The sequence below is a fragment of the Camelus dromedarius genome, chromosome 10 (assembly GCF_036321535.1).
Source record: "Camelus dromedarius isolate mCamDro1 chromosome 10, mCamDro1.pat, whole genome shotgun sequence".
Taxonomy (NCBI): Eukaryota; Metazoa; Chordata; class Mammalia; order Artiodactyla; family Camelidae; genus Camelus; species Camelus dromedarius.
The window spans coordinates 2,886,735-2,912,111 of NC_087445.1; the positions used below are offsets into that span (position 1 = coordinate 2,886,735).

At 38.6% G+C, this 25,377-nt stretch overlaps 1 protein-coding gene and 1 long non-coding RNA gene across 8 annotated transcripts in view; one reads left to right on the forward strand and one right to left on the reverse strand.

Annotated features, from left to right (window-relative positions):
* Positions 1 to 17,864, reverse strand: part of LOC105084689 (uncharacterized) — a 63,091-nt gene extending 45,227 nt beyond the window's left edge. For both annotated transcript variants that reach the window (XR_010382564.1, XR_004135272.2), the window contains exons 1-2: positions 17,743 to 17,864; positions 10,377 to 10,435 (exon numbers count right to left, since the gene is read on the reverse strand). This is a non-coding gene — a long non-coding RNA (uncharacterized LOC105084689). The remainder of the gene's footprint in view (positions 1 to 10,376; positions 10,436 to 17,742) is intronic.
* A 115-nt stretch (positions 17,865 to 17,979) lies between these two features.
* Positions 17,980 to 25,377, forward strand: part of FANCC (FA complementation group C) — a 182,042-nt gene continuing 174,644 nt past the window's right edge. For 4 of the 6 annotated variants that reach the window (XM_031447204.2, XM_031447206.2, XM_031447205.2 and 1 more), the window contains exon 1: positions 17,981 to 18,187. The gene's annotated coding sequence lies outside the window, so the exon portion shown is untranslated. Of the gene's footprint in view, positions 18,188 to 18,453; positions 18,599 to 25,377 lie in introns of those variants that run through there. The other 2 variants (XM_064490110.1, XM_064490109.1) reach the window with 2 other exon arrangements.

Genomic DNA, 25,377 nt, shown 5'->3' on the forward strand with positions numbered 1-25,377 from the left:
TTACTTAAGAGATTTATAAACCAAACGAATTGTTTGGATCTTGTATCTTGATTTCAACAACTGCCTGGTAAAGCAAAGATTTTTTTAGATAGTTGAGGATATTATTTTCAATAATAGCTTTATTGAACTATACAACTCCCATACCATAAAATTCACCCTTGCAAAGTGTATAACTCAGTGATTTTTAGTACAGTCACAATATTATACACCACTCACCACTATTTAATTTCAGAACATTTTTATCATCCCCAAAAGACACTCCATTGACATTGACTGTCACGCCCATTCCCCCTCACCCTAGCTCTTAGTAAGCGTTAATCTATTTTCTGTCTCTGTGGATTTGCCTTTTCTGGACATTTCGTATGAAGGGAATCATACAATATGCGTTCTCCTGTGTCTGGTTTCTTTCATTCAGCATAACACTTTCAAGGTTAACTCACACTGTAACATCATATCAGTACTTCATTCCTTTTTATGACTGAATAATATTCCTTTGTAGGGATGTGCCACATCTGTTTATCCATTCATCAGTTGATAGACATTTAAATTGTTTCTACTTTTTGATGATAATAATACTGTTATGAACGTTCACGTACAAGGTTTTGTGTGGACATATGTTTTCAGTCCTTTGGGATATAAACCTAGAAGTGGAATTGCTGGGTCATCCAGTAACTCCATTTTAACACTTTGAGGAACTACCAAAATCTTTTCCCAAAGTGGCTGTACATATTACATCCCCACTAGTGATGTGTGAGGGTTTAAATTTCTCCACATACTTGATATTATGCCTTTTTCATTACAGCATAAGTTGTAACTTATTGTTGTTTTGACTTGCATTTCCCTATTGATTGATGATGATAATCTTTTAATGTACTTATTGGACATCTGTATATCTTCTTTAGAGAAATGTCTATTAAAATAATTTATGATTTTATATTGGCTTATTTATCTTTTTAATTATTGAGTTGTAAGAATTCTTTATATGTCATAGATATAAGTTCCCTATCAGATACATGATTTGGAAATATTTTCCCCTATTCTGTGGGTTATTTTGCACTTTCTTGATGGTTATCATTTGAAGCACAAAGTTTTAAATTGCAATAAAGTGTATTTTATCTAATTTTTCTTTTTTCACTTGTGCTTTTCTGAATATTTCTTTAGTTGGATGTTAAAAATAACTTTTCCACCAACAATTTTAATGTGGTTAAATACACTATTTAAATGGTGAAATAAACACTGTGTCGTGGTTCTGGAGATGTTAAATACAGTACATTTAATTTTATTAAGGTGTCTGGGACTGCTTCCCATGATAAAGACGTAAACCAGCCAGCCTCAGGTTTTAAATCCACATTATATCAGCAGTTTAATTATCACAATGATTTAGTTAAGTCTGGAAGAGAATAAATTCCTATGCAAATCATTATTTTAATACATACATCGTTTGAGGGTCAAAATGGTGAAGTGAGTAGGGCCATGAGCTCGCCTCTCCTCATGACTACAATAAAACCACAACTGACTGCTAGACAACCATCAGGGGGAAAAAAAAAGACTGGAACCCAGCAAAAAAGATCTTCTTCAACTGGAAACATAAAGAGGGAATCATAGCGGGAAGGTAGGAGGCAGGTGCCCCATTACCCACTGGGTGGGTGACCCACAAGCTAAAAAATAATTAAGTCACAGAGGCCCTCCCACAGGAGTGAGAGTCCTGAGCCCCACATCAGGTTTCCCAGCCCAGGGTTCCAGCATTGGGAGGAGACCCCAGGACAACTGGTTTTGAAGGCCAGAGGGGCTTAGCTCCAGGAGCCCCACAGGACTGGGGGAAACAGAGACATCATTCTCTTGGGAAGCACACACAGAATCTTGCATGTCCCAGGTCCAAGGGCAGAGGCAGTGATTTCATAGGAACCTGGGCCAGACCTGACTGCTGGTTTTGGAAGGTCTCCTGGGGAGGTAGGGGACAGCTGCAGCTCAACCAGGGGGCAAAAAAGCTGGTCACAGACATTTTGGGAATGTTCATCTACATGAGTTTTCCTGGAGGCTGACACCTTGATTGGATCATTGTCACCAAGACCTAGCCCCACCTAACAGCCTGTAGGCTTAAGGGCTGGGAAGCCGCAGGCCAAACAACATACTGGGTGGGAACACAGCCCCACCAATCAGCAGACCTCCTGAGCCACAAACGTCCTACCCACCAGAGGCCCAGGACCAAGCTTCACGCAGCAGTGGGCAGGCACTGACTCCTGCCAAGAAACCTGCACAAGCCTCTAGTCCAGCCTCATTCATCAGGGAGCAGATACCAGAAATAAGAAAACAATAATCCCAAAGCCTGTGGAAGGAGTCCACAAACACAGGCCAGACTCTATGCTGGGACCGGCTAGACCCTGGTCCTTGGGTGACAAGAGGGGAGTGTACTGCTGGGAAGCATAGGACATCTACCACAGAGGGCTACTTCCGCAAGGTAGAGAAACGTAACTGACCTACATAATAATACAGATAGAAAGATAGACGATATGAGGCGGCAGAGGAATATCTTCCAGGCCAAGGCACAAGATAACATCCCAGAAGAAATAAGTAATGAGGAGATTGGCAATTTATCCAAGAAAGAGTTTAGAGTAACGATGACAAAGATGTTCAGAGAACCCAAGAGGAGTATAGATGCAGACTGAAGTTTTTAGCAGAGTTGGAAAATATAAATACCCAGAGTTGAAGAATAAAATTACTGAAATGAATAACACACTAGAAAGAGCCAAGAATAGACTAAATGAGGCAGAAGAATGGATTAGTGAGCTAGAAGACAGATTAGTGGAAATCACTGCAGAACAGACAAAAGAAAAAAGAATGAAATGAGGATAGTTTAAGAGACCTTTGGGACAACATGAAGCACACTAATATTTGCATTATAGGAGTCCCAGAAAGAGAGGAGAGAGAGAAAAGCCCTGAGAAAATTTATGAAGAGATAACAACTGAAAACTTCCCTAACTTGGGAAAGGAAGCAGTCACCCACGTCCAGGAAGTGCAAAGAGGTCCGCACAGGATCAACCCAAAGAGGAGTACACCAAAGCACATAGTCATCAAATTGACAACAATTAAGGATAAGGAGAAAATATTAAAATTAGCAGGAGAAAAATCAACAACTAACATACAAGAGAACTCCCATAAGGTTATCAGCTGATTTTTCAGCAGAAACTCTACAGGCCAGAAGGGAGTGGCACGATGTATTTAAAGTGATGCAATGGGGAAACTTACAACCAAGAATACTCTATCCAGCAAGGCTCTCGTTCAGACTTGGAGGAGAAATCAAAAGCATCACAGATAAACAAAAGCTAAAAGACTTCAGCACCACCTAACCAGCTTTACAACAAATGTGAAAGGAACTACTCTAGTCATCAAACAGCAAGAAAAGAGAACAAAAAGAAGAAAGAGAAAAAAAAAAAGACCTACAAAAGATTCCTTTGGCAATTCAGGGTCTTTTATGGTTCCATATAAATTTTGGAATTGTTCATTCTAGTTCTGTGAAAAATGTCATGAATATTTTGACAGGGTTGCATTTCATCTGTAGGTTGCTTTGGGTAGTATGGCCATTTTGATAATGTTGATTCTTCCAATCCAAGAACGTAAGATATCTTTCCATTTCTTTGTATCATCTTCAATTTTCTTCATCAATGTTTTACAGTTTTCAGAGTACTGTTAACCTCCTTGGTTAAGTTTATTTCTAGATATTTTGTTGTTTTTGATGCAATGGAAATATTTATAAAGTTCTGGTTTTTGAGGTGCAAAAAAAAAGTGAATGAAAGGCCACAAACAGTAAAATATCCTTTTTCATGGGTGAGTTGTATTCCATTGCATATACATGCTACATCTTTTTTATCCATTCATCTGTTGATGTGCACTTGGGATGCTTCCATGTCTTGTCAATTATAAATGAAGCTGCTGTCAATAGCAGGGTGTATGTATCTTTTTAAATTAATGCTTTTGTTTTTTTCAGGTATATGCCCAGGAGTGGAACTGCTCGGCCATATGGTAGTTCTGTTTTTGGGTTTTTGAGAAACCTCCATATTGTTTTCCATGGTGGCTGCAACAATTCACATTCCCACCAACAGTGCACAAGCGTTCCCTTTTCTCCACATCCTAGCTAACATTTGCTATTTGTGTTCTTTTTGAGGATGGCCATGCTGACAGATGTGAGGTGGTGTCCATTGTGATTCTGATTTGCGTTTCCGTGATACTAGTGATGTTGAGCAACGTTCCATTTTCCTGTTGGCCACCTGTATTTCCTCTTTTGGAAAAATGTCTATTTAGTTCTTCTGCCTATATTTTAAATGGGTTGTTTGTTTGCTTTTTAATTGAAGTACAGTTGATTTAAAATGTGTTATTTTCTGGTGTACAGCATGGATAGACTTGGAGGGCATTACACTAAGTGAAGTAAGTCAGACAAAGAAAGACAGATACTGTAAGGTAATCACTTACATGTGGAATCTAAAAAAATACAACAAACTAGTGAGTATAACAGAAAAGAATAGCATTGCAGAGGTACAGAAGGAACTAGTGGTGACCAGTGGGGAGAGGCAAGGGGGAGGGACAAGATGGAGGTGGAGGATTAAGAGGTACAAACTATCAAGTATAAAATAAGCTACAAGGATGTGCTGTACAACATGGGGAATATAACCAATATTTTATAATAACTATAAATGGAATATAACCTTTAAAAACTGTGAATCATTATATTGTATACCTGTAACATGTAATATTGTACATCAACTATACTTCATAAATAAATAAAGTTATAAAAAAATACATCATTTGAAAATGCTCTCCCTTGTCCCAAAATTCACAGAACAGTCATGCTCATGAATAAGGGCGAAAAAACATTATTTCTTCTAAAATCATCCTCAACATAGTATTACCAACTTGGGAAGGTCACCTGTCCTCCCTCCTACCCCTAAAGAGGGAACTGGAGGAACTAATCAGAATCTGGAGAAATGAGAAAATGTGATTTGAAAAAAATATATATATTCAATACTTTATACTTGAAAATATAAATAAAACATTACTTTTCTATAGAATATAAAGCTTATTAAATGACTCCTAGGTCCTTAGGAGAAGTTTATCAGAAATGGCAAAGACTGGGGGAAATGATGAGTTTTGTATTTGTTTAAAAGTGACATGAGTTTAAAAAATGTTGGGAAACACTGTCCCAGTGGAATAAATGATTAATGTTACATAGAGGATCAAATCACAATGTTTCTTCCCATCATTTTAAAATGTTTAATGTCTTTAAACACTAGTATTGCACATACGCAAATAAGCAAATACAGAGTAAAACTTCATTTCATTTGATAATCAGTGTCCTGATGTAAACTCAATTCCATAATCCTTGGGTCATTATATCTACCTATGCACTAAAAATTACAAATACTTTAAACACATGCATTAATCTTAATTAAATCAGTGATTTATCTTCATATAACAAGTAGGGTTTTTACAATATATATATAATTACTATTACTAATGGTTCTACTTTAACTTTGTCCTATGGCTAATTCTTACTTTTAGCAAACTGAAATTCACATGGAAAGAAATCTTACAATTATTTGTAATACCCAAAGCTATATCTAGTTTCTATAAGTAGCGTGAACTGTAAATTTTAATTCGTTCTGAAAGAGTGTGGGAAAATCCAAGAAATGATCCTCAAAAGAAAAATGGAAGTGTTTTCCTTTTCTTTTTACATAGATATTATGTATATTGGGCATAACACAAATCACTTCCAAAGAATTTAATTTTTGCTCCCTCCCAAAACACTAAAATAGGGCAAAATAAATTAAATAGGCATAAACTCATAAGAATAAAGAAAGCAGAATAGACAACAGCAGAGGCCAGAGCTCAACAAAACTGGAAGTCGGCAAGCAAATCAATGGATGGTGTCTGTCTTGGCAGACTGGAAGCTAAAATCTCCAGCTGCCGGGAAGATCAGAAGTGAGCAGATTTGCACTAGTAAACCGTGGGATGGCTCAGGAATTGGAGGTGCTGGGTACTTCAGAAGCGTGGGTGCAGAGCAGAGCTAACAGCAGGAGGCAAACTGGTGGTGTTTGTAAGAAACAGACCCCCAAGCTGCATTCTGCTCCTTCCTCACCACACAGCCAGAGAATTACCCTGCCCCTACACTAGCTGAAGGCAGGAGGGATTGAACCATAGGACTCTGACCTTGTGGATACACGCCAACTTATGGCGGGGATAAAGTGCTGTACTGAAAAACTCAAGTGAAAGTCCATACGCTGAACTGGGAGAAATGCAGCCCCTGTATTCTGCCCAGGTCCCCTAACACAGACAGCCAGGAGTATGGTCCCAGGAAGGAGTTAAGAGGACTCTTCTCTGCTGGAAAACTAACCATCTCCTCCCCCCAAATTACTAGATACTGATATTTAGGGTTACCCTACAAAAAGGACAGGCTGACACCTTCAGTACTTAGTGAGGACCACCCACCGACAAGATCCAACCAGGTATGTGGAATTTCCAATGGGCCTTTAGTGCCTCAATCTTAAACATGAGTAGACCAAGTTCATCATAAATCTGAAGAAACCTTTCAGGATGGAAAACAAAAACAAAAACACAAAAAGGAAACTCAGAGACCATTCAAGAAAAACATCATAATTAGAGGACATGTTGTATCCATGAAACAAATAGGAGATTATAAATATGGAACATTTAGAAAACAAGACAGAGCCTTTGAAAGTAGAACACAACTGCAGAAGTGCAAAATTCAACTCAAGATTCAGAAAATAAAGATGAAATATCCCAGTAATTAAGAGGAAAAAGGCAATTAGACAGAAAAATGCAAGATAAATTATAAGAAAAGTAGTCATTCAACTAATCTTCATTGAACGCCTGCTTTGTGCCAGACACTGGCCTGGGTATTCAGGGTACCCAGGACTCAGTGAGCAAGCCAGCTGAATACCTCTGCCCTCCAGGACTTCGTATGTTAGTTGAAGGAGCCTGAAAATAAACAATAAACATAATAATTAAGTCAATTACATAATATGTCAGGAGATGCTTTGGTCGAAAAGAATAAAAATTGAGCAGAATAAGGGGATTAGGAGGGTTAGGAGGGCTTTTTGTTTTGGTTTTTGTTTCCATTTTAAGTAGGACGATCAGGGTATACCTCATTAAGAAGGAATACTTGGGGCAAAGACATGAAGGAGGTGAGAGAAACAAGAAGCAACAGCTAGTGCAAAGGCCCAGAGGTGAGACCTTCCAAGGCATGTTCGAGGCAGAGCAAAAGGGCCACTGTGCTGAAGCCAGGTGAGCTAAGGAGGATTAATAAGGGGATGATGCCAGAGCAATTGCAAGACTTCAGAGGCAGTGAGCCTTTGCAGGCTAAGCTATGGACTTTGACTTTTTTTTGAGTCAAATATGGTGCCCCTGGAGGATGTTCCATAGAGAAGTGCCAACTCTGGCTTTTAAAAGGAGTAAATGGCTGCAAGATGGAAGCAGAGAAATCTAAGAGCAAAGCTGTGCAGTGATCCAGGTGAGAGATGGTGATACCTGGGACCAGAGTAGTAGCAGTTGAATAGTTCTTTCAAGGGAGGATGCAGATGTTGATAAATTTAAGAAATCAGCAGTGGTAAATAAACATGTGTACGGCCACTGCTGAACAAAAATATTGTATAAGTTCACACTACTACGTATAAAATAGATCAACAAGGACTGATTTTACAGCACAGGGAACTATATGCAATTTCTTGTAATAAGCTTTAATGGAAAAGAATCTGAAAATATATGTGTATATATATATATATGTGTGTATACATATAACTGAATCACTTTGCTGTACACCTGAAACATTGTAAATTAATGACACGTCGATAAAAAATAAAATTTAAAAAACTGTGTAACTTAAACTAGCAGAAGAAATCTCAAGTACCCAGTGGAAAAGAGGAAAAGAGAAAAAAATTAATGGATCCAGGGATATAAAACAGAAAATGAGGGAGAGGGGATAGCTTAGTGGTAGAGCACATGCTTAGCATGCACGAGGTCCTGGGTTCAATCCCCAGTACCTCCTCTAAAACTAAATAAGTGAATAAACCTAATTACCTTCCTCCCTCCAAAAAAAAAAATTAAATTAAAAAGATTTTTAAACCAGAAAATGAGTTAGTTGATTTCATTTTTATTTACTTGCTACTAGTTTCTATATTCTGAAATAAACCCATATTACTTTTTAAATTGTGAAGATTTAGCTTTTGTTCTAAGGGTCAGGCCCTCCTATGTCTCACTTCAGAAAACTCGACTTGGGCTCCTGGAGCCACTTCATCAGCCTGGAGTCTAACATCTAGAAGCAGAATCGGGGTTAGGAGGAAGGGATGGCTAAAGTAAGGAGGAAGGAGGTAGGGGCCCACCTCTTTGATCTTGCTCCTTAACTGGTCCTTCTGACTTTGCTCAAAATTTCTCTACCCAAGGTACTCCTGCCCTAGGACTGGCTCAGTGCTTCCTACAAACCAGGCAGACTGCCTAGAACAGGGGCCACAAACTCAAGTACTTTTGGGGTCCATCAGGTAGGAGATGTGACAAGGTTGTAAATGTTTCATTATATTACAAATTGGGAGTGCAGAGAAAATGCGGGTCTTAGGTTTGCTCCCCAGGAGCAGGCCATGAGATGAGCTTTTGTGTACAAGTGATTTATTAAGGAGGGCCTCCTGAAGAAGCCAGGAAAAGGATGGAGAAGAAGGACAGGGAAGGGGAAGAAACCAAGCAAGCGTTCAATTTCTCCTGGAGCCCCAAGTCTAGTTTTTCAAAACGAGTCCCTGCAGGGCCTGGCCCTTAGCACAGAAGCACATAGAAGCCAATACAGTGGCACCAGAATCAGTGTAAGAGGTTTAACAGGAGCTGGGGGATGCACTGCCATTCTTGCAAGATTTCTTTATGTTGACTCTACTCAATACGATCTACCTTATGACCCCTCTCCCTTTGGTTTATGGTGGGGGTGGGGAGCAGAGGCGGAGGTAAAAATTTAACTGTTAGTTCTGTCTGGCTTAAAGATTGTAGTCTGTTCACTTAATTTAACTGTGTCTTTAGTTGGTGCTCAGCTCTCTCAGATAGAAATGTTTCTCAGTTACTCCTCCCCTCCTTCCTTCTCTTAAGATTGTATCTTGAGGTATGGGGGGTAGAGTGTCTTATACACTCCTATGGTGACAGAGAAGGGCCAGTGTGTCCTGTTGAGGTGTCCTTTGACGTCTCTGGCCTCTGGAACGATGACCCTGGTCCTGTTAGCAGGTTGCCTGGATGTCATTCCCTTCTGATTTGTTCTCTTTGTCAGACAGGTCACAGTCTGGGGTGATCCCCTCCTGACTTGGCATCACATTGACCTTCACGAACTGTAGACTCCTGGGTCTGTGCCACATTTTTCCCTCCAGCCTTTGGGCTCAGCAGTCAGAGGTTCATTTCCTGTCTACTTACTCTGACCATCAACTTCCAACTCACCGACACTGGTATGGGGAGCCGCAGGGGCAAAAAAATTTTTTATTGTGGCAAAGAATATATAACATAAAACTTGTCATTTTAACCATTTTAAGTGTACAATTCAGTAGCATTAATTTGATTCACAGTATTGTACAATCATCACCATGATTTCTAAAACTTTTTCAACATCTGAAACAAATTCTCTTCACTACACCCTTTTCCCAGCCCTGGTCATCTCTAATCTACTATCTCTGTAAATCTGCCTATTCTAAACATTTCATATAAGTGTAATCATAGAATATTTGTCCTCCTGTGTGTCTGGCTTATTTCACTTATCAGAGTGCTTTCAAGATGTATCCACGTTACACCTCCTACACTGCTGATGGGAATGTAAACTGGTGCAGCCACTGTGGAGGACAGTATGGAAGTCCCTTAAAAAAACTAAAAATAAACTTACTATATGATCCAGCAATCCCACTCCTGGGCATGTATCTGGAGGAAACTATAATTCAAAAAGACACATGTACCCCAGTGTTCATAGCAGCACTATTTACAATAGTTAAGACATGGAAACAACCTAAATCTCCATTGACAGATGACTTGATAAAGAAGTTGTGGTATGTTTATACAATGGAATATTACTCAGCTATAAAGAATGAAACAGTGCCATTTGCAACAACATGGATGGACCTAGAGATTATCATATTGAGTGAAGTAAGTCAAAGGAAGACAAGTATCATATGATATAACTTACATGTGGAATCTAAAAAAATTATACAAATTCTATTTACAAACTAAACACAGATTCATGGACATAGAAAACAAACTGGTTACAAAAGGGGAAAGGGTGGGGAGGGATAAATTAGGGGTTGAGACTAACAGATACACATTACTACCTCTAAAATAGATAAACAACAAGGACTTACTGTATATAGCACAGGGAATTACATTCAATTTCTTGTAATAACATATACCGGAAATGAATCTGAAAAGAAAAAAACATATATGTATGTAAATGTATAAATGAATCACCTTGCTATACACTTGAAACTAACATTGTAAATCAACTACACGTCAATAAAATAAAAAAAATGTACCCATGTTATAGCACGTATCAGAACTTCATCCTTTTTTATGGCTGGATTATCTTCCATTGTAGGTATATACCTCATTTTGTTTAACCATTCATCTGCTGACAGACACTTGGGTTGTTCCCACCTTTTGGCAATTGAGATTAATGGTGCAGTGACCATTGGTGTACAAGTATCTACTTGAGTCCCTATTTTCAATTCTTTTGGGTCTATACCTAGTAGTGGAATTGCTGGGTCATGTAGTCATTCTATGTTTAGCTTTTTGAGGAACTGCCGTACTGTTTTCCATAGCAGATAAACATTTTATACTCTTACTAACAATGTATGAGAGTTCCAGTTTCTCTACATCCCTCACCAACACTTGCTATTTTCTGTTTTGTTTTGTTTGATAACAGCCATTCTAGCAGGTGTATGAAATGGTTTTGATTTGCATTTCTGCTGACTGATGATATTGAACATCTTTTCCTGTGCTTACTGGCCACTTGGAGACCTTTGAAGAAATGTCTACTCAAGTCCTTTGCCCATTTTTAAACTGTGCTGTCTGTTCTTTTGTCAGAGGTGGATTTTAAGAGAAGTACAAGGACAAAGGACCCCTGTACGTTCCTGTAGGCTTTACAGAATCTACAGAATCTCTCTGAAGAAGGGAGGACCTGTAGGACATGCTCGTATCCTGGACTGAAGGTCTCTTATGCCTTTATATTCTTCCTTGAATTCTCAGTGCTAAAAAAAGTGGTGCTTTTCTTTTACCTTTCCTACAATGTACCCTCCTTCTGTCATCAAGAATAATAGGTAAATTCTATGAGCTGGGTTTTCCTGGCCTCAGCCTAGAGAATTGATTCATTTTTTTACATATCCAGATCACCTGAGTATGTTGCTGAACTGCAGATCCTGGTTCCGCCGAGCTTTAAACAAGCTCCCAGCTGATGCTAACGCTGTAGGTTCACGGGTTACACTTTGATTAGCCAGGTCTCAGAGGACAATTTACACATTAAAAACAGTTTGTGAAGATTCCCCCAAATGGTTCCTGGGCCCGATATCAGTTTAGCAAGCAGCTTCCACACTTGAAAAACAGAAGGATACTATTAGGACATCACCAAAGATTTCTACAGAGTGCCTCGCACAGGAATCCCAAACTCAAGTGCTTACAGGGGTCAGTCTGGGGCTGGATGGAGACCACCCAGCTGGAGATCCTCTGCTTGTCTACAGGGAGCACTGCTCTTGACCTACAGCTGACGGTTCCCAGATAGAAATGCTGGCCCAGGGCACCCACATAGTCCATTTTTTAAAAAAAGAAAAGTGGGATGCAGAGAATTTTTGGTGAAATCCTCTGATTTCTAAATGTTTTCAATTAATTTTTTTCCTCAAACATCCTTCAAGCTAAACAAAACAAGCCTGTTGGGCAGATGCAAACAAAGTTCAGGGTGCTTGCTTATTCTTTCTGGCTCAGCGTTTTGCTAGATCCTCAAAAGATACAGAAGAAGAAGACATAGTTTCAGCTCTTAAGGTGAGTATGGCCTTGTTGGGAGCAAGGATATATGCACATGAAATAGCCAGGGAGCAATGCGAAGACGTGCCTGCAAGTGTGAGAAGAAAAGAGATCCAAGCCATTACAGGAAGCTGTGAAATCAGGCCCCTGTGAAAGTGGAGATGATGCTCTGTCACTTGCTGTCCCGCAATTTTTTACAGTTAAAATTACTCCTGATACATTCTCTATTGACTTACACGCAAAATGGGAGTGACATTTTTTATCACACTTCTATGTGATGAGATTACGCCAGAGAGACTAATTAAATGAGACAATAAATGCAACGTTCAGCAAAATGCTTGGCTTCATAGGTGCTCGTTAAATTTAGTTTCTCCCACCTGCCCTTCTAGATCTTGGATCTCGAGGAATGGAAGTATAATCACTCTGTCTCTCTAACATACACACACACACACATACACACATATATACATTGGTATCATGTCTGGAGTTTGTTCCTTTATCAAGCAGCCATTTTCTTTCTAGCTTCATTAAGTTATAACTGACATAACATTGTGTAAGTTAAAGTGTACAATGTGATTTGATACACATACATATTGTGAAGTGATTACCAAAATAGAGTTAGTTAACATCTCCATTATCTTTTTTGGGGGAAGAGAACATTTAAGATTTACTCTCTTAGCAACTTTTAAGAAGTTTACAGAATTGTTAACTACAGTCACTGTGCTGTACCTTAGATTCTCAGAATTTACTCATCTTGTAACTGGAAGTTTGTACCCTTTGACCTACGTCTCCCCATTTCCTCCACCCCCTCAGCAGTTGCTTTATTGTATGACTTGAGTGTAATGAAACCTTAATGCAGCACACGAACAAACGCAGTTAATTAGTCTTACTAGAAAATGGTAGGCAATCTGAAACAGACACAAAAATGGGATAAAACTTACTTATTTTTGATTTAATAGTTGTCAGAATTAGTCAAGTCATAAATATGCATAATTTTTTTTCACTTGCTATTTTAAAAGTACTTATTCTTAGCAGTTCTTTAATATTAATTTCATGCTAAATGAATCGTTATGAAATACTTATGAGGAAAATCATTTTTAAGCCATGTGCTCATTTTAAAATGTAATTCATTATTTTTTGCAGGCAATAAAAATGTGCCATGTTAGTTATAACACAACATGATTGGTGGGAATGCATGCTCTAAATAGGAACGCACTTTTTACTGAACTAAAGAAAATCTGACTAAAACTGCTTTTATATATTATATATGTTTTTTTTTCCAAATAGAGTATATTATTCCTTAATGGAAAAAGGACAATTTTTGTTTTCTGGGAATTCTATGTCAGAGTTTGCACAATGATAGAGTTGTTTATCCTTTCTACAATATTCACAGAATTTTAGTATGTGGATAAGAGCCTCCCACCTTCCTGTCTTTTGAGGTTATTAGACCCCTCCTCCCCCTCCCTTTTTTGAATGAAACTTGCTGCTGCCTTGAGTTGTCTCATTTTGACAACTGTGTATCTATTGAGCTATGCTGCTGGAAGAGACGTTGATTAATTAAAGGAAGATTCCCTTCACTAGACTAAGCTTCACAAGAGCAGAGAATATGTATTTTTTTCCTTTCTTTTCTTTACTTTTCTCTATTCTAAAATAAGTCCAGGGTTAGGCAAACCAGGTAATGCCCATGATTACTGGGGACCCAGGGTCCTTCTATTTCTTTTGTTCTGCATCCTTATTCCAGGATCATTGTCCTGAGGTACCTTACGGTCAGAGATGACTGGACCTCCAGTAGGAAGCAAGAAAAAGAGGAAAGGGCTAAAAAGGTTGTTGCCTATTGTCTTTGTACCTTTCAAGAAGTCTTTCTTAAGGTCCCACCTTCTCTTTAGCTTCCACTTCTCTCTTACTTAGTTACATGGACACCCCTAAAGCAAGGGAGTCTGGGAAATGTAGTCTTTTTTTAATTGGGCACACTGCATGCTAAGTAAAAGCAGTGTTCTCTTACTAACAAGGGGAGAGGAAGTAGTAAAATGAGATTAATAAGGACAATCTAATGAGCTTTTCATGAAGCAAAATTTATTCAATTTATACGATTTCTTTGAGACTCCCTCCCATCTTAAAGTTAAAATTTTTTTTTTTAAATTGAAATTATGGTAGATTCCCCCTCATCCCCTAAAGTCGTTATTTGACCAAACATATGTTAACTTTATTAGCCCTCTAATATTAACGACATTTCACTGGCCCACGTCTAGGGAACTCCTGGATGGGGGAGGGTATGGCTCAGTGGTTGAGCTTATGCTTAGCACGCACGAGGTCCTGGGTTCAATCCCCAGTGCCTCCTCTAAAAATAAAATAAACCTAGCTAAAAAAAAAAAAAAAACCCTAAAAAAAAAAAACACGAAGAAACTTCTTTTATCTCTCATATACTGCTGATGGAAGTATAAATTGGTCCAACTGGGAACTCCTGGATTACATAGGTGAGCTGTGAGATTTCTCCCAACTCCAGGTGTTTCGGTATCCGGAACACAGCCTATATGCTTTATGCCTTCTGTTTGGGAAGTTCTCAGGAGGTGTCAATTGATCAATTTATCAAGTAAGTTCAGCCGAAGTGCTAATGCCCAGTGACACAAAGAACTGCCATTTCGAGGTCCTTAGGGCTTGCTTTGCAGTAGAGGAAACTCACCAAAGTCAGAATAAGTGAAGGGGTGATTATTGTGAGAATACAGGGGAATCTTATACACAATTAAGAACAGAAAAATAGTCAGTTTGCCTTAAAATTGGGCTTAAAAATGGAAAGTTGGGAATGGCAACTATCCCCTATCTCTCACGGAATAACATGATCTTGCAACTTTTTTGCTTTTTTCAGACAATCAGCTTTCTTTGCTACATATGCATTTTTTCTTCTCCCAGTAACTTTGGTTGGCATGGGATTTGGCTTCTGTGATGTAGGAGTGGTACAATCAATCTTAGTGCTGAAGTTTCAAATTCCCCTGCAATAGCTTGATTGGCTCAGTGAGGGTCAGGTTAGCATTCCTAGTTCAAGTATCTGTGGCAGGGAGCTGGGCAATCAGTACAAACACGCCTTGCTAAGGTGCATTCTTTCAGCAGAGCCTAGGGAATGAGTGTGAGTGGGGAGGGTGGTGGTACCATGCAACAGTTATAATACATTTCCCTTTTCCATTACTTTCCACCTCTATTTCCTGGCAGCCCTGTTTCCTCGGCTGCGTTTCCCCCATCAGGGTGGCAGATCTAAGATCTTCACTATTACCTGCACCATTTCTTGAAGGATTTATGCACAAACATTATTCTTACTGTTTTCATCTCCAATTCAACATTCATTTCCTCAGTCAGAATGTTTTCAGAGGAAAGCAATGTGGTGACTAACATGCATAAGCCTCTGGGGTCACATCGCCCCTCCCCTACTTCTGCCCCACTAAAAACTTGGGAAGTGGTCTGGTACCTAGTCTGGGGCATGAGCAAGAGAACAGCAAGTGATAAGAAACACCAGCACCAGAGTCAATCTCTTTGTATCTGAAGGTGCAACAGAGATTGTGCATCAGTTTCTCTACCTGTGAAATTGGAATGCTGCCTACCACATAAGATCACTGTGAGAATTAAAAAAAAATAATCAGGCCAAGGAATCAGCCTTGTGCCTGGGATTTAATAAACACTCGTTAAATATTCACCATTAAGGCACTAGAGGCAAATATCAGAGCCATGGCAAGATAATGTTACGTGCTGGGGTGCCATATGGGAGATGGAAACTAGGTAGGTGTCTGGACTAATTCTGGAAACATGAGTCTTACTATAATGGCTATAATGCAAGACAGCTGACTCTATTTGTTAAATTTTGGAAGGAACATTTGATTTGACGAACTTTGCAGCACTCAGCTGTGCTGTTTTTCCCTCTAGAATGTAAAGATCCTAAAGGATGGGTTCCATTAGAATGGATTTAATTATGTCTAAGGATGAAAAAAATTTCACCTACACATGCCATTTTTCATTTTTGCCATATTATTTAAGTGTGATTTGACTCTACAGAATAACCAAAATTGTTTCTAGAAACACACATACTCAGTTTTATGAGGCAGTTAAAAATAGGATTCATATCTAAGTATTTGTCTCAGGAAACTTTTCAAACATTTTATAAAGTGATCGTCTCATTACTGCTTACATATTAGGATAGCTCCATACATATGGATTCCAGATAAAATGAATGTCCTGTAAATATGTATTTGGAAATTTATACTATACATTTTCCCACTTAGGTCTAAATTAGGCTTAAATATGATGTCCTTTCACATATTGTAACATTGAATAAGCCTAGCAACTCTTTATTAACTACTGAATTAAAAAGACATAAAACCACAATATGGCAAGACCCCAATAATTAATGCTACAAACACTAGAAATGATTTTTCAGCAAACATTTATAAAGACCTAAATACCAAAACAGATTATTTTCTCTAAAGAAATACATGGTTTAATTGCTTCCTTTGCTGATAAACACAAAATTTAAACTTGCTCATATTTTTTACCACAAAGACTTTCTTCTTACCGCCAAGGTGCCATGATGTGTATCACTCAAGAATGTATCTCTGTACACAAAGTCTTCTTTGGATTTACCCACACTGAACCACGCACACATCAAAAAAGCACAGACCTCTTCAGCTGGCAGGGAATATTTTCAAGAATGGATTTAACATCTCATTTTTTAATACAGTTGCAGATCCTGACAAATTTGTCTCAAATTCTGGATTGGGTTCCTTTTTATTTCCCTTTAATTAAAAAAAAGTTACATACCAACGTTGTCACTTACAAGCTGCATAAACTTAATAAGTTATCTAATCTCTGAATTCAACATTCATTGGTAAAAGGGGTCTTCCTTCATTATAGAAGGGTGGGTGTATTTAAATATTTTTATTACATGTGTACATTGCCTGGTAATAAGATTTTCTGAAAGCGCCTGTGAAGTTGTAGTTTTATAATTATAAGGCATTGATTTTTTTTTTAAATTGAAGCTAAAGGTTAGTTTCCTCAGACTTTTTTTTCCAATTTAAATATCTATGAAAAACTTTCATGCATTAACTCAGTTCAAGAATTAAAAAAAAATCCACCAAGACACGCATGGAATTTTATAGAAAATGCTGCTTTCCATTTAAGTGATTTAAACTCAGCACTGAACTGATGTGAACCCCAACCAAACACTGTATGTGTTGGGCGGCACCCTGCAGGCCTCCAAGGCCTGTACTCACTCAGCTTCAAGACCAAAGAACCTGGAGTCAGCAACAGAGATATAAATGGTTTAACGGATGGAGAGATCATGCGTGTCTGATACCAGGTCCTCCAGCAACTCCCCACTGTGTGTGTAGCAGAGCCCACTACCAGCAGAGGGGCACGGCCCTCGCCGCCCCTTTGATAAGAATAACCACTAGCTGGAGCCTGGGACAAGCATGCAGAGTCTGTCCTCAGTAGGATGTGGGTGAAGAGGGCACGGGTCCAGCATGGATGCACACATAGCAAGAGAACAGCCACCTTGAGTGGCCTGACTAGGCAGTACGGAACTGATTTTGGTGGTGGCGATGGTGAGGGATATTAACTCAAGAAAGATTCCTTTTTTGTGCGTGACCACACCAAGAAAATCTATTCTAGGCCTTGTTTAGAGGTGTTCTTGACAAAGACTCAATTTTTCTTTTAAAAAACTAACTTTCATCTTACCTTCTCTGCATTGTGAGCAGAATCTTGAAACAACTGGGCCACAGCCCATTAAAAGCCCCGGAGTTTTTCCTTCCGGGTCCTTCCTGGGGTGCAGCTGTGACCCTGCGGACACCTTAGGCAGCTCCACCTACCCAGGGGCCCCCTGGCCAGGCCGACTTCCGGCCCAGACCCGGCCCCGCCCCGCCCCGCCCCCACGAGGACGAGATTCGTCCGAATTTCCCGCGATGCCGCGAGGACGCGGGGTGCTCGCCAGGCCCCAGAATGCACTGCGGATACGTGTGCGCCGCTCCACTGCCGAGCGACCGCGGGAAAATTCCAAAAAAGTCTAAACAAAACAAAAAGGCAGTACGAGGCAAAGCCACAGTTTCAAGCCGCAAAACCCGGGCGGTGGCAGCCTTTCCGCCAAGGCCTAAACTGCTGAAGCAGCTCTGGCGCGGACCACCCGGTAAGAGAGAGGCCGCAGAACGGGAGCGAAGGCAGCTGCCTCCCTCGGGGGTCTGCCGACACGTCAGCTTTGAAGGGTGGGAGAGTAGGGAGGGAAGACTCGCGAGAACGTCCGCTGCGCTCCCCGCCTCTAGGTGGGCGAGCGGGGGGCTCCCGCCGCGTGCAGGGGCTCCCGCCGCGTGCAGGGGCTGAGACGGGGAGGTGGGTAGGGGCTTGAGGTGGCGCCAGCCCGAGGGGCGGGGCCGCAGGCGAGGGGCGTGGTCAGAGCGCGCGGCAGGCCCACGGGATGGAGCCGTCAGAGGGTCACTTGGAAGGGAGCCCCCAGAGCGCTGGGAGCCGGGAGTTGGCGTTTTGGCTCTTTTTGTGCATTGAGCAGAGACAGCTATGTCTTCTTAAAAGGGGAGGTGGAAAGGTGACTTTCTTCGCCCTGGATCTGTGGGAGCTGGAAAAGCTCGCGTCTTTTAATTCATCATTCTTTACAGCTGGCCGCCTGCTCGCGGCATGGTCCCCCGCCCCCTGGGCGCTGGGAGAGGGAGAGGTCCAATTAGAGGAGTCCCGGGCGCGGCTTTTACCCTTCCTGCTCTCCAGGCCTTTCGTCCTAGAAGGGCGGGCGGGTTCTGAGGGGCCATCATCTCCCCGTAGCTCTCTTTTTTTGATTGGCAGGCCAAACGGAGAGGTGTTGCGGGGGGTAGGGGGGAGAGTGTGTTGTTTGTTTAGCTTGCTTTTCATCGTGTTTTTTACGTGGGCGTGTATACAAACCATGAACTCTCTATGGTCATGTTATATGGGCTAGAGCGGTCTGGAGGGGGAAAACGGTTTCGAGTTTTTGAAACATGAGAAATTTGGGACCTGTCAAGGAAAGGCCAAGGAATTTTCCAGCAAAGACTTGTATGTGCTTCTAATTTTGTCCTACTCTGAAGCTTTTGAAAAGCTGGGCTCCTGGTTTCATTCTAACCTGTGTTCCGTTGAATGCATCTGAACTGTGATGTGATTGACTGATTCATCCGATGAGCAGGGCACTTTTGGACCACCCAACTTTAGTTCTTTGTGGCTGTCGCTCACCTTTAGTGTTGTGCAGCTCAGAACGTTTTCTCATTAATCCCCTTAAGATGGAGGAAAGATTGTTATAAATGATGAAATTCATACCATGTGTTGGATCACTTATTACAGAAACTTAGAAAACATATTCATTGTGACTTTATACATTAAACTTAAATCAAATTGATGTTTTAATTTAATATATTGTGCCAGATTCACAAGGAAATAAACCGTCCTATACATTACATACATGTACAAGAAAGACTGCATCAAAAAAGAATTTGCTTTTCCTAGTTATATCCAAGGCCTCTTTCCTTCAGAGTCAAAGTTATACCCTGCTTCTTTAGAATTGGGCTAATTATACCTTGGTGTAATATATGTTTTAATTCATTTTTTTCATTGTTCAGTCATATTCCTCTTGATTTATTGAAAAACATTAAGGCTCCAGGAAGAAGGCAAACTGTGTAGGTTGGAATGTCGTATTTTTTCTGTTCTGTAATAAAAAGCATTAACTTGATTGATTGACTGGATGTGGAAGACGTGTTGCTGTGTGTATGTGAAACTGTGCATGTACATTTTTAAATAAATGATATTTTTAACCAGTTCCATATTTCAGCAAGTAGTTCCAGCGACAATTATACAAATTTTGTATTTATGAAAGCCAGCAACAGGGAGGCCAGCCTGGCCAGTAGAAAGTTGGATTGATTATCCAGGCCACAGAGAGAGCCAGGGAATTTCACATGTGTGGCAGTTTCAGGTTGATAGTTGTGGAGCCTCAAGTCAGGCTGGAAATCAGCTCCAAATGAATCATTATTATTTTTTAATTGAAGTTTAGTTGATTTACAATATTGTGTTAGTCTCAGGTTTACAGCACAGTGATTCAGTATTTTTGTAGGTTATACTCCATTTTAAGTTATTATAAGATAATGGGTATAGTTCTCTGTGCTATACAGTATATCCTTGTTGCTTATCTATTTTATATGCAGTAGTTTGTATCTATTAATCCCATACCCCTATTTTGTCCCTTCCCACCCTTCCCTCTCCCCTGTGGTAACCACAAATTTGTTTTCCACATCTGTGAGTCTTTTTCTGCTTTACATATACGTTCATTTGTATTGTTTTTCAGATTCAACATGTAAGTGACATCATACAGTATTTGTCTTTCTCTCTCTAACCTACTTCACTTAGTGTGATAATCTCTAGGTCAATCCATGTTGTCGCAAGTGGCATTATTTCATTTATTTTTATTGCTGAGTAATATTCCATTGTGTGTGTTTATTACATATATACATGTATATATCACATTTTCTTTATCCAGTCATCTGTCAATGGATGTGTAAGTTGCTTCCATGTCTTAGCTATTGTAAATAGTGCTGCTATGAACATTGGGGTGCATGTATTTTTTTCAAATTATAGTTTTCTCCAGATATATGCCCAGGAGTGGGATTGCTGGATCATATGGTAACGGTTTTTAGTGTTTAAAGGCATCTCCATACTGTTTTCCATAGTGGCTGTACCAAATTACATCCCACCAACAGTGTAGGAGGGTTCCCTTTTTGCCACACCCTCTCCAGCATTTATTGTTAGTGGGCTTTTTAATGAAGGCCATTCTGATCATATACCTCATCTTTTTAACCAATTGTTGGTTGATAGGCATTTGGGTTGCTTCCATGTCTTGTCTGTTGTAAATAATGCTGCTATGAACATTGGGGTGCATGTATCTCTTTGAATTAATGTTTTTGTCTTTTTTATCCCCAAATATGTACCTAGGGGTGGAATTGCTGGATCATATGGTAGTTCTATTTTAATTTTTTGAGGAACCTCCATACTGTTTTCTATAATGGTTGCACCAATTTACATTCCCACCAGCAGTGCATGAGGGTTCCCTTTTCTCCACATCCTTACCACCATTTATTATTTGTAGATTTTTTGATGCTAGCCATTCTGACAGGTGTGAAGTGATACCTCATTGTGGTTTTGATTTGAATTTCTCTAATGATTAGTGATACTGAGCATCTTTTCATGTGTCTGTTAGCCATCTGTATGTCTTCTTTGGAAAATGTCTGTTCAGGTCTTCTGCCCGTTTTTTGTTTGGGTTGTCTAGTTTTTGATGTTGAGTGGTATGAGCTCTTTGTATATTTTGGATATTAACCCATTGTGTCATTTGCAAGTATTTTTTTCCCATTACATAGGTTGTCTTTTTGTTTTGTTGATGGTTTTCTTTGCTGTGCAAAAGCTTTTAAATGTTCTTAGGTCCCATTTGTTTATTTTTGCGTTTATTTCTTCTGCCTTAAGAGACTGATCCAAGAAGATACTGCTATGATTTATGTCAAAGAGTGTTCTGCCTATGTTCTTTTCTAGGAGTTTTATGGTTTCATGTCTTAGATTTAGCTCTTTAAACAATTTTGAGTTTATTTTTGTATGTTGTCTGAAGGAGTGTTCTAATCTCATTGATTTACATGTGGTTCCCAAGTTTTCCCAGCACCACTGTTGAAGAGACTGTGTTTTCTCCGTTGTATAGTCTTGCCTCCTTTGCCATAGATTGATTCACCGTTGGTGCATGGGTTTATTTCTGTGCTCTCTATTGTTTTCCATTGATCTGTGTGTCTGTTCTTTGTGACATTATCATGCTCTTTTGATTACTGTAGCTTCGTAATATAGTCTGAACTCTGGGAGGGTTATACCTCCAGTTTTATTGTTTTTTCTCAGGATTGCTTTGGCAATTTTGGGTCTTTTGTAGTTCCATATAAACTTTAGGATTATTTGTTCTAGTTCGGTGAAAAATGTCAAGGGTATTTTGATAGAGATTGCATTAAATCTGTTGCTTTGGATAGTATGCCCACTTTAATAATAATAATTCTTCCAATTCAAAAGCATGGAATATCTTTCCATTTTTTTGAATCTTCAGTTTCCTTCATCATTGTTTTATAGTTTTCAGAGTATAGGTCTTTCACCTTGGGTAAGTTTATTCCTAGATATTTCTTTGGATGCAATTTTAAATAGGATTATTTATTATTATTATTATTATTATTATTATTATTATTATTATTATTATTATTTTACTTTCTCTTTCTGGTATTTCATTATTAGTATATAGAAGTACAACATTTCTGCATATTAATCTTGCATTCTGAAACCCTGCTGAATTAATTTATTCTAACAGTTGTTGGGTGGAGACTTAAGAGTTCTCTTTATAAAGTATCATGTCATCTGCAAATAGTGACAGTTTTACCTCTTCCCTTACAATTTGCATACCTTTTTTTTTTTTTCCCCTTTTTCTTACCTGATTGCTGTGGCTAGAACATCTGATACCATCTGATACCATGTTAATAGAAGCATCAAGAGTGGACATCCTTGGCTTGTTTCTGAATTTAGCAGGAAAGCTTTCAGCTGTCATTGCTGAGTATTATGTTGGCTATGGATTTGTCATAAATGGCCTTTATTATGTTGAGATATGTTCCCTCCATACCTACTTTAATGAGAGTTTTATCATGAGTGGGTGGTAGATTTTGTCAAAGGCTTTTTCTGTATTTATTGAGATGATCATGTGATTTTTATCTTTCCTTTTGCTAATGTGGTGTATCGTATTGATTGATTTGTGTATGTTGAGCCATCCTTGTGACCCTGAAATAAATCCAACTTGATCATGGTGTGTGATTCTTTTTATGTTTTGTTAGATTTGGTTTGAAAATATTTTGTTGAGGATTTTTGCATGTGTATTATCCAAAGGTATTAGCCTGTAATTTTTTTTTTTTTTTTTGTAGTGTCTCTGTCTGGTTTTGGTATCAGGATACTGGGGGCCTCATAGAATGAATTTGGGATCGTCTCTTCAGTTTTTTGGAATAGTTTGAGAAAGATAGATATTAGTTCTTCTTTATATGTTTGGTAGAATTCCCTGTGAAGAAGTTCAGTCCTGGACTTTTGTTTGCTGGAAATTTTTTAAAATTACGGATTCAGTTTCACTTCTAGTGATCAGTCTATTTGAATTGTCTGTTTCTTCTTAGCTCCATCTTGGCAGGCTGTATGTTTCTAAAAATTTGTGCATTTCTTCTAGGTCGCCCAATTTGTTGGCATATAACTGTTCATAGTATTCTCGTGTTTTTTTGGTATCTCTGTGGTATTGGCTGTTATTTCTCCTCTTTTATTTCTTATTTTATTTGAATCCTCTCTTGGTGAGTCTGGCTAAAGGTTTATTAATATTTTTAAATATTTTCAAAAACCAACTCTTGGTTTCATTGATCTTTTTAATTTTTTTAACCTCTGTTTTATTTATTTCCTCTGTGATCTTTATCATTTCCTTCTTTGTGCTTTTTCTTTTTAAAATTTTTTTGTGTGATAGATACGGTTGTTTATTTGAGAATTTTTTTTTTATGAGGAAAACCTGTGTTTCTATGAACTTCCCTCTTAGAACTTTAAATGCATTTCATAGATATTGGAAAGTTGTTTCTGATTTAATTTGTCTCAAGTATTTTCTGATTTCCTCTTTGATTTCATGATTGACCCATGACCCATTGGTTTTTTAGTAGCATGTTGTTTAGTCTCCCCATGTTTGTTCTTTTCCCATCTTTCTTTCTGTAGTTGATTTCTAGTTTCATACCATTGTCAGAAAAAATACTTGATATAATTTCTATCCTCTTAAACTTGTTGAGGCTTGTTTTGTGACCTAGTACGTGTTCTACTGGAGAACTTTCAATGAGCATTTGAAAAGAATGTGTTTTGTGCTTTTTTGGGATGTAATTTCCTATAGATATTAATTAAATCCAACTGGTCTATTGTATTTTAAGACCACTGTTGTCTTACTGTTTTTTTTTTCTGCCTGGATGATCTGTCCATTGATGTCAGTGGGGTGTTAAATTCTCCTACTATTACTGTCTTATTGCCAATTTCTTCCCTGATGTTTGTTAGTATTTGCTTTATATATTTAGATGCTGCTTGTTGTGTGCATATGTTAATAAGTGTAATATCCTCTTCTCGTATTGATCCTTTTATCGTTATAGAATTCCCTTCTTTGTCTTTCACTATAGCCTTTGTTTTAAAGTCTATTTTGTCTGATATGACTATTGCTACCCCTGCTTTATTGTTTCTGTTTGCATGAAATAGCTTTTTCCATCCCCTCACTTTCAGTCTGTGTCTGACTCTGAAGTGAATCTCTTGTAAGTGGTACATACATTTTTTTAAAAAAATCCAGTTAGTTATCGTATGTCTTTAGATTGGAGCATTTAGTCCATTGACATTTAAAGTAATTATTGATAGGTATATACTTATTTCCATTTCATTTCTTGTTTTCTAGTTGTTTTTGTAGTTTTCTGTGTTCATTTCTTTTTCTCTCTTTCTTTTGTTGTGGTTTGATGATCTTCTTTTCTAGTATGCTTGCACTCTTTTCTTTTTATTTTTTGTATATCTATCATAGTTTTTTGATTTGTTGTTACTATGGGGTTCTTATATGTTGACCCATAATTATATCTACTTGCTTTAAACTGTTAGTCATTTAAGTTCAGACATATTCTAAAAGGTCTACACTTTTTACTCCCTACTACTGTGAATAGAATTGTATTTCAGTTTTCAGTTTTGGATTGTTCATTGCCAGTATGTAAAAATTACAGTTGATTTTTGTATATTTATCTTGTGCAGCCTTGCTTGATTGTTACTTTAAGGAGGTTTGTGTGTGTGTGTGTGAGTTAGAATTTTCTACATATAGTATTGTGTCATCAGTAAATGAAAACAATTTTACTTCTCCCTTTTTATCTGGATGCCTTTAATTTTTTTTCCTTTTTGGCCTCAAACCTCCAGTACATTGCTGAGTAGATGTGAGGAGAGTGGACATTCTTGGCTTGTCCCTGATCTTAGGGGGAAAGCATTTAATCTTTACCAGTAAGAGTGATTGTAGCTGTAACTTTTTCAGAAATGCTCTTTATCGGGTTGAGGAACTTTCCTTCATTCCTAGTTTGTTGTTATCATGAATAAATGGTGTATTTTTGTCAGATGCTCTTTTGCATCTATTGAAATAACCATGTGGTTTTGTGTCTTTATTCTATTAACATAACTTGTTATGTTTATTGATTTTTTTAATGATACACTAATCTTTCATTCCTAGGATAAGTCCCATTTGTTCAGGGTATATAATCCTTTTTTTATGTTACTGGATTTGGTTTA